This window comes from Colius striatus, unplaced genomic scaffold (genome assembly GCF_028858725.1).
Source record: "Colius striatus isolate bColStr4 unplaced genomic scaffold, bColStr4.1.hap1 scaffold_47, whole genome shotgun sequence".
Taxonomy (NCBI): domain Eukaryota; kingdom Metazoa; phylum Chordata; class Aves; order Coliiformes; family Coliidae; genus Colius; species Colius striatus.
In genome coordinates this window covers 565,581-575,441 of record NW_026908528.1, presented here as the reverse complement: position 1 = coordinate 575,441, position 9,861 = coordinate 565,581, and positions in this window count along the sequence as shown.

Below are 9,861 nucleotides of genomic sequence, written 5' to 3'. Positions count from 1 at the left end.
CAGTGTCACATTTGCAGCTGCTTTCCTGTGGGAACTATCTTTAATACCACGCTTTTTCCCCTCTGCTCCCATTGAAAAAATACATTTTGTCTGTTAAGTTATGCCACTGAGTATGGGAGATACAAGAAAGCAGGAAGGCAGACCCCAGCTACAGTAGTAAGTAGGTCCCCATGCAGTCTATCAGCCAGCACGGTGTCACATTAGCAGCTGCTTTCCTGTGGGAGCTATCTTCAATACCACACTTTTTCTGTTCAGCTTTCTTTCAAAAAATACATGTGTCCGTTAAGGTATACCACTGAATATGGGAGCTACAAGAAAGCAGGAAGGCAGACCCCAGATACAGTAGTCAGTAGGTCCCCATGCAGTCTATCAGCCAGCACGGTGTCACATTTGCAGCTGCTTTCCTGTGGGAGCTATCTTCAATACCACACTTTTTCTGTTCAGCTCCCATTGAATAAAATACATTTTGTCTGTTAAGGTATACCACTGAATATGGGAGCTACAAGAAAGCAGGAAGGCAGACCCCAGCTACAGTAGTAAGTAGGTCCCCATGCAGTCTATCAGCCAGCACGGTGTCACATTTGCAGCTGCTTTCCTGTGGGAGTTATCTTCAATACCACACTTTTTCTGCTCAGCTCCCATTGAAAAAATACATATGTCTGTTAAGGTATACCACTGAGTATGGGAGCTACAAGAAAGCAGGAAGGCAGACCCCAGCTACAGTATTAACTAGGTCCCCATGCAGTCTATCAGCCAGCACGGTGTCACATTTGCAGCTCCTTTCCTGTGGGAGCTATCTTCAATACCACACTTTTTCTGTTCAGCTCCCATTGATTAAAATACATTTTGTCTGTTAAGTTATGCCACTGAGTATGGGAGCTACAAGAAAGCAGGAAGGCAGACCCCAGCTACAGTAGTAAGTAGGTCCCCATGCAGTCTATCAGCCAGCACGGTGTCACATTTGGAGCTGCTTTCCTGTGGGAGCTATCTTCAATACCACACTTTTTCTGATCAGCTCCCATTGAATAAAATACATTTTGTCTGTTAAGTTATGCCACTGAGTATGGGAGCTACAAGAAAGCAGGAAGGCAGACCCCAGCTACAGTAGTAAGTAGGTCCCCATGCAGTCTATCAGCCAGCACAGTGTCACATTTGCAGCTGCTTTTCTGTGGGAACTATCTTCAATACCACGCTTTTTCCCCTCTGCTCCCATTGAAAAAATACATTTTGGCTGTTAAGTTATGCCACTGAGTATGGGAGCTACAAGAAAGCAGGAAGGCAGACCCCAGCTACAGTAGTAAGTAGGTCCCCATGCAGTCTAGCAGCCAGCACGGTGTCACATTTGCAGCTGCTTTCCTGTGGGAGCTATCTTCAATACCACACTTTTTCTGTTCAGCTTCCTTTCAATAAATACATGTGTCCGTTAAGGTATACCACTGAATATGGGAGCTACAAGAAAGCAGGAAGGCAGACCTCAGCTACAGTAGTCAGTAGGTCCCCATGCAGTCTATCAGCCAGCACGGTGTCACATTTGCAGCTGCTTTCCTGTGGGAGCTATCTTCAATACCACACTTTTTCCCCTCAGCTCCCATTGAATAAAATACATTTTGTCTGTTAAGGTATACACTGAATATGGGAGCTACAATAAAGCAGGAAGGCAGACCCCAGCTACAGTAGTAAGTAGGTCCCCATGCAGTCTATCAGCCAGCACGGTGTCACATTTGCAGCTGCTTTCCTGTGGGAGCTATCTTCAATACCACACTTGTTCTCCTCAGCTCCCATTGAAAAAAATACATTTTGTCTGTTAAGTTATGCCACTGAGTATGGGAGCTACAAGAAAGCAGGAAGGCAGACCCCAGCTACAGTAGTAAGTAGGTCCCCATGCAGTCTATCAGTCAGCACGGTGTCACATTTGCAGCTGCTTTCCTGTGGGAGTTATCTTCAATACCACACTTTTTCTGTTCAGCTCCCATTGAAAAAATACATGTGTCTGTTAAGTTATGCCACTGAGTATGGGAGCTACAAGAAAGCAGGAAGGCAGACCCCAGCTACAGTAGTAAGTAGGTCCCCATGCAGTCTATCAGCCAGCTCGGTGTCACATTTGCAGCTGCTTTCCTGTGGGAGCTATCTTCAATACCACACTTGTTCTCCTCAGCTCCCATTGAAAAAAATACATTTTGTCTCTTAAGTTATGCCACTGAGTATGGGAGCTACAAGAAAGCAGGAAGGCAGACCCCAGCTACAGTAGTAAGTAGGTCCCCATGCAGTCTATCAGCCAGCACGGTGTCACATTTGCAGCTGCTTTCCTGTGGGAGCTATCTTCAATACCACACTTTTTCTGTTCAGCTTCCTTTGAATAAAATACATTTTGTCTGTTAAGTTATGCCACTGAGTATGGGAGCTACAAGAAAGCAGGAAGGCAGACCCCAGCTACAGTAGTAAGTAGGTCCCCATGCAGTCTATCAGCCAGCACGGTGTCACATTTGCAGCTGCTTTCCTGTGGGAGTTATCTTCAATACCACACTTTTTCTGCTCAGCTCCCATTGAAAAAATACATATGTCTGTTAAGGTATACCACTGAGTATGGGAGCTACAAGAAAGCAGGAAGGCAGACCCCAGCTACAGTATTAACTAGGTCCCCATGCAGTCTAGCAGCCAGCACGGTGTCACATTTGCAGCTCCTTTCCTGTGGGAGCTATCTTCAATACCACACTTTTTCTGTTCAGCTCCCATTGATTAAAATACATTTTGTCTGTTAAGTTATGCCACTGAGTATGGGAGCTACAAGAAAGCAGGAAGGCAGACCCCAGCTACAGTATTAACTAGGTCCCCATGCAGTCTATCAGCCAGCAGGGTGTCACATTTGCAGCTGCTTTCCTGTGGGAGCTATCTTCAATACCACACTTTTTCTGATCAGCTCCCATTGAATAAAATACATTTTGTCTGTTAAGTTATGCCACTGAGTATGGGAGCTACAAGAAAGCAGGAAGGCAGACCCCAGCTACAGTAGGAAGTAGGTCCCCATGCAGTCTATCAGCCAGCACAGTGTCACATTTGCAGCTGCTTTAATGTGGGAACTATCTTCAATACCACGCTTTTTCCCATCTGCCCCCATTGAAAAAATACATTTTGTCTGTTAAGTTATGCCACTGAGTATGGGAGCTACAAGAAAACAGGAAGGCAGACCCCAGCTACAGTAGTAAGTAGATCCCCATGCAGTCTATCAGCCAGCACGGTGTCACATTTGCAGCTGCTTTCCTGTGGGAGCTATCTTCAATACCACACTTTTTCTGTTCAGCTTCCTTTCAATAAATACATGTGTCCGTTAAGGTATACTACTGAATATGGGAGCTACAATAAAGCAGGAAGGCAAACCCCAGCTACAGTAGTAAGCAGGTCCCCATGCAGTCTATCAGCCAGCACGGTGTCACATTTGCAGCTGCTTTCCTGTGGGAGCTATCTTCAATACCACACTTGTTCTCCTCAGCTCCCATTGAAAAAAATACATTTTGTCTCTTAAGTTATGCCACTGAGTATGGGAGCTACAAGAAAGCAGGAAGGCAGACCCCAGCTACAGTAGTAAGTAGGTCCCCATGCAGTCTATCAGTCAGCACGGTGTCACATTTGCAGCTGCTTTCCTGTGGGAGCTATCTTCAATACCACACTTTTTCTGTTCAGCTCCCATTGAAAAAATACATGTGTCTGTTAAGTTATGCCACTGAGTATGGGAGCTACAAGAAAGCAGGAAGGCAGACCCCAGTAGTAAGTAGGTCCCCATGCAGTCTATCAGTCAGCACGGTGTCACATTTGCAGCTGCTTTCCTGTGGGAGCTATCTTCAATACCACACTTGTTCTCCTCAGCTACCATTGAAAAAAATACATTTTGTCTCTTAAGTTATACCGCTGAGTATCGGAGCTACAAGAAAGCAGGAAGGCAGACCCCAGCTACAGTAGTAAGTAGGTCCCCATGCAGTCTATCAGCCAGCACGGTGTCACATTTGCAGCTGCTTTCCTGTGGGAGCTATCTTCAATACCACACTTTTTCCCCTCAGCTCCCATTGAATAAAATACATTTTCTCTGTTAAGTTATGCCACTGAGTATGGGAGCTACAAGAAAGCAGGAAGGCAGACCCCAGCTACAGTAGTAAGTAGATCCCCATGCAGTCTATCAGCCAGCACGGTGTCACATTTGCAGCTGCTTTCCTGTGGGAGCTATCTTCAATACCACACTTTTTCTGTTCAGCTTCCTTTCAATAAATACATGTGTCCGTTAAGGTATACCACTGAATATGGGAGCTACAAGAAAGCAGGAAGGCAGACCCCAGCTACAGTAGTCAGTAGGTCCCCATGCAGTCTATCAGCCAGCACGGTGTCACATTTGCAGCTGCTTTCCTGTGGGAGCTATCTTCAATACCACACTTTTTCCCCTCAGCTCCCATTGAATAAAATACATTTTGTCTGTTAAGGTATACACTGAATATGGGAGCTACAATAAAGCAGGAAGGCAGACCCCAGCTACAGTAGTAAGTAGGTCCCCATGCAGTCTATCAGCCAGCACGGTGTCACATTTGCAGCTGCTTTCCTGTGGGAGCTATCTTCAATACCACACTTGTTCTCCTCAGCTCCCATTGAAAAAAATACATTTTGTCTCTTAAGTTATGCCACTGAGTATGGGAGCTACAAGAAAGCAGGAAGGCAGACCCCAGCTACAGTAGTAAGTAGGTCCCCATGCAGTCTATCAGTCAGCACGGTGTCACATTTGCAGCTGCTTTCCTGTGGGAGTTATCTTCAATACCACACTTTTTCTGTTCAGCTCCCATTGAAAAAATACATGTGTCTGTTAAGTTATGCCACTGAGTATGGGAGCTACAAGAAAGCAGGAAGGCAGACCCCAGCTACAGTAGTAAGTAGGTCCCCATGCAGTCTATCAGCCAGCTCGGTGTCACATTTGCAGCTGCTTTCCTGTGGGAGCTATCTTCAATACCACACTTGTTCTCCTCAGCTCCCATTGAAAAAAATACATTTTGTCTCTTAAGTTATGCCACTGAGTATGGGAGCTACAAGAAAGCAGGAAGGCAGACCCCAGCTACAGTAGTAAGTAGGTCCCCATGCAGTCTATCAGCCAGCACGGTGTCACATTTGCAGCTGCTTTCCTGTGGGAGCTATCTTCAATACCACACTTTTTCTGTTCAGCTTCCTTTGAATAAAATACATTTTGTCTGTTAAGTTATGCCACTGAGTATGGGAGCTACAAGAAAGCAGGAAGGCAGACCCCAGCTACAGTAGTAAGTAGGTCCCCATGCAGTCTATCAGCCAGCACGGTGTCACATTTGCAGCTGCTTTCCTGTGGGAGTTATCTTCAATACCACACTTTTTCTGCTCAGCTCCCATTGAAAAAATACATATGTCTGTTAAGGTATACCACTGAGTATGGGAGCTACAAGAAAGCAGGAAGGCAGACCCCAGCTACAGTATTAACTAGGTCCCCATGCAGTCTAGCAGCCAGCACGGTGTCACATTTGCAGCTCCTTTCCTGTGGGAGCTATCTTCAATACCACACTTTTTCTGTTCAACTCCCATTGATTAAAATACATTTTGTCTGTTAAGTTATGCCACTGAGTATGGGAGCTACAAGAAAGCAGGAAGGCAGACCCCAGCTACAGTATTAACTAGGTCCCCATGCAGTCTATCAGCCAGCACGGTGTCACATTTGCAGCTGCTTTCCTGTGGGAGCTATCTTCAATACCACACTTTTTCTGATCAGCTCCCATTGAATAAAATACATTTTGTCTGTTAAGTTATGCCACTGAGTATGGGAGCTACAAGAAAGCAGGAAGGCAGACCCCAGCTACAGTAGGAAGTAGGTCCCCATGCAGTCTATCAGCCAGCACAGTGTCACATTTGCAGCTGCTTTAATGTGGGAACTATCTTCAATACCACGCTTTTTCCCATCTGCCCCCATTGAAAAAATACATTTTGTCTGTTAAGTTATGCCACTGAGTATGGGAGCTACAAGAAAACAGGAAGGCAGACCCCAGCTACAGTAGTAAGTAGGTCCCCATGCAGTCTATCAGCCAGCACGGTGTCACATTTGCAGCTGCTTTCCTGTGGGAGCTATCTTCAATACCACACTTTTTCTGTTCAGCTTCCTTTCAATAAATACATGTGTCCGTTAAGGTATACTACTGAATATGGGAGCTACAATAAAGCAGGAAGGCAAACCCCAGCTACAGTAGTAAGCAGGTCCCCATGCAGTCTATCAGCCAGCACGGTGTCACATTTGCAGCTGCTTTCCTGTGGGAGCTATCTTCAATACCACACTTGTTCTCCTCAGCTCCCATTGAAAAAAATACATTTTGTCTCTTAAGTTATGCCACTGAGTATGGGAGCTACAAGAAAGCAGGAAGGCAGACCCCAGCTACAGTAGTAAGTAGGTCCCCATGCAGTCTATCAGTCAGCACGGTGTCACATTTGCAGCTGCTTTCCTGTGGGAGCTATCTTCAATACCACACTTTTTCTGTTCAGCTCCCATTGAAAAAATACATGTGTCTGTTAAGTTATGCCACTGAGTATGGGAGCTACAAGAAAGCAGGAAGGCAGACCCCAGTAGTAAGTAGGTCCCCATGCAGTCTATCAGTCAGCACGGTGTCACATTTGCAGCTGCTTTCCTGTGGGAGCTATCTTCAATACCACACTTGTTCTCCTCAGCTACCATTGAAAAAAATACATTTTGTCTCTTAAGTTATACCGCTGAGTATCGGAGCTACAAGAAAGCAGGAAGGCAGACCCCAGCTACAGTAGTAAGTAGGTCCCCATGCAGTCTATCAGCCAGCACGGTGTCACATTTGCAGCTGCTTTCCTGTGGGAGCTATCTTCAATACCACACTTTTTCCCCTCAGCTCCCATTGAATAAAATACATTTTCTCTGTTAAGTTATGCCACTGAGTATGGGAGCTACAAGAAAGCAGGAAGGCAGACCCCAGCTACAGTAGTAAGTAGGTCCCCATGCAGTCTATCAGCCAGCACGGTGTCACATTTGCAGCTGCTTTCCTGTGGGAGCTATCTTCAATACCACACTTTTTCTGTTCAGCTCCCATTGAATAAAATACATTTTGTCTGTTAAGGTATACCACTGAATATGGGAGCTACAAGAAAGCAGGAAGGCAGACCCCAGCTACAGTAGTAAGTAGGTCCCCATGCAGTCTATCAGCCAGCACGGTGTCACATTTGCAGCTGCTTTCCTGTGGGAGCTATCTTCAATACCACACTTGTTCTCCTCAGCTCCCATTGAAAAAAATACATTTTGTCTCTTAAGTTATGCCACTGAGTATGGGAGCTACAAGAAAGCAGGAAGGCAGACCCCAGCTACAGTAGTAAGTAGATCCCCATGCAGTCTATCAGCCAGCACGGTGTCACATTTCAGCTGCTTTCCTGTGGGAGCTATCTTCAATACCACACTTTTTCCCCTCAGCTCCCATTGAATAAAATACATTTTGTCTCTTAAGTTATACCGCTGAGTATGGGAGCTAAAAGAAAGCAGGAAGGCAGACCCCAGCTACAGTAGTAAGTAGGTCCCCATGCAGTCTATCAGCCAGCACAGTGTCACATTTCCAGCTGCTTTCCTGTGGGAACTATCTTCAATACCACACTTTTTCTCCTCAGCTCCCATTGAAAAAATACATTTTGTCTGTTAAGTTATGCCACTGAGTATGGGAGCTACAAGAAAACAGGAAGAAAGACCCCAGCTACAGTAGTAAGTAGGTCCCCATGCAGTCTATCAGCCAGCACGGTGTCACACTTGCAGCTGCTTTCCTGTGGGAGCTATCTTCAATACCACACTTTTTTGTCCAGCTTCCTTTGAAAAAATACTTGTGTCCGTTAAGGTATACCACTGAATATGGGAGCTACAAGAAAGCAGGAAGGCAGACCCCAGCTACAGTAGTAAGTAGGTCCCCATGCAGTCTATCAGCCAGCACGGTGTCACATTTGCAGCTGCTTTCCTGTGGGAGCTATCTTCAATACCACACTTTTTCCCCTCAGCTCCCATTGAAAAAATACATTTTGTCTCTTAAGTTATGCCACTGAGAATGGGAGCTACAAGAAAGCAGGAAGGCAGACCGCAGCTACAGTAGTAAGTAGGTCCCCATGCAGTCTATCAGCCAGCACGGTGTCACATTTGCAGCTGTTTTCCTATTGGAGTTATCTTCAATACCACACTTTTTCTGCTCAGATCCCATTGAAAAAATACATATGTCTGTTAAGGTATACCACTGAGTATGGGAGCTACAAGAAAGCAGGAAGGCAGACCCCAGCTACAGTATTAAGTAGGTCCCCATGCAGTCTATCAGCCAGCACGGTGTCACATTTGCAGCTCCTTTCCTGTGGGAGCTATCTTCAATACCACACTTTTTCTGTTCAGCTCCCATTGATTAAAATACATTTTGTCTGTTAAGTTATGCCACTGAGTATGGGAGCTACAAGAAAGCAGGAAGGCAGACCCCAGCTACAGTATTAACTAGGTCCCCATGCAGTCTATCAGCCAGCACGGTGTCACATTTGCAGCTCCTTTCCTGTGGGAGCTATCTTCAATACCACACTTTTTCTGTTCAGCTCCTATTGAATAAAATACATTTTGTCTGTTAAGTTATGCCACTTAGTATGGGAGCTACAAGAAAGCAGGAAGGCAGACTCCAGCTACAGTAGTAAGTAGGTCCCCATGCAGTCTATCAGCCAGCACAGTGTCACATTTGCAGCTGCTTTCCTGTGGGAACTATCTTCAATACCACGCTTTTTCCCCTCTGCTCCCATTGAAAAAATACATTTTGTCTGTTAAGTTATGCCACTGAGTATGGGAGCTACAAGAAAACAGGAAGGCAGACCCCAGCTACAGTAGTAAGTAGGTCCCCATGCAGTCTATCAGCCAGCACGGTGTCACATTTGCAGCTGCTTTCCTGTGGGAACTATCTTCAATACCACACTTTTTCTGTCCAGCTTCCTTTGAAAAAATACTTGTGTCCGTTAAGGTATACCACTGAATATGGGAGCTACAAGAAAGCAGGAAGGCAGACCCCAGCTACAGTAGTAAGTAGGTCCCCATGCAGTCTATCAGCCAGCACGACGTCACATTTGCAGCTGCTTTCCTGTGGGAGTTATCTTCAATACCACACTTTTTCTGTTCAGCTCCCATTGAAAAAATACATGTGTCTGTTAAGTTATGCCACTGAGTATGGGAGCTACAAGAAAGCAGGAAGGCAGACCCCAGCTACAGTAGTAAGTAGGTCCCCATGCAGTCTATCAGTCAGCACGGTGTCACATTTGCAACTGCTTTCCTGTGGGAGCTATCTTCAATACCACACTTGTTCTCCTCAGCTCCCATTGAAAAAAATACATTTTGTCTCTTAAGTTATGCCACTGAGTATGGGAGCTACAAGAAAGCAGGAAGGCAGACCCCAGCTACAGTAGTAAGTAGGTCCCCATGCAGTCTATCAGCCAGCACGGTGTCACATTTGCAGCTGCTTTCCTGTGGGAACTATCTTCAATACCACACTTTTTCTGTTCAGCTCCCATTGAAAAAATACATTTTGTCTGTTAAGTTATGCCACTGAGTATGGGAGCTACAAGAAAGCAGGAAGGCAGACCCCAGCTACAGTAGTAAGTACGTCCCCATGCAGTCTATCAGCCAGCACGGTGTCACATTTGCAGCTGCTTTCCTGTGGGAGTTATATTCAATACCACACTTTTTCTGTTCAGCTCCCATTGAAAAAATACATGTGTCTGTTAAGTTATGCCACTGAGTATGGGAGCTACAAGAAAGCAGGAAGGCAGACCCCAGCTACAGTAGTAAGTAGGTCCCCATGCAGT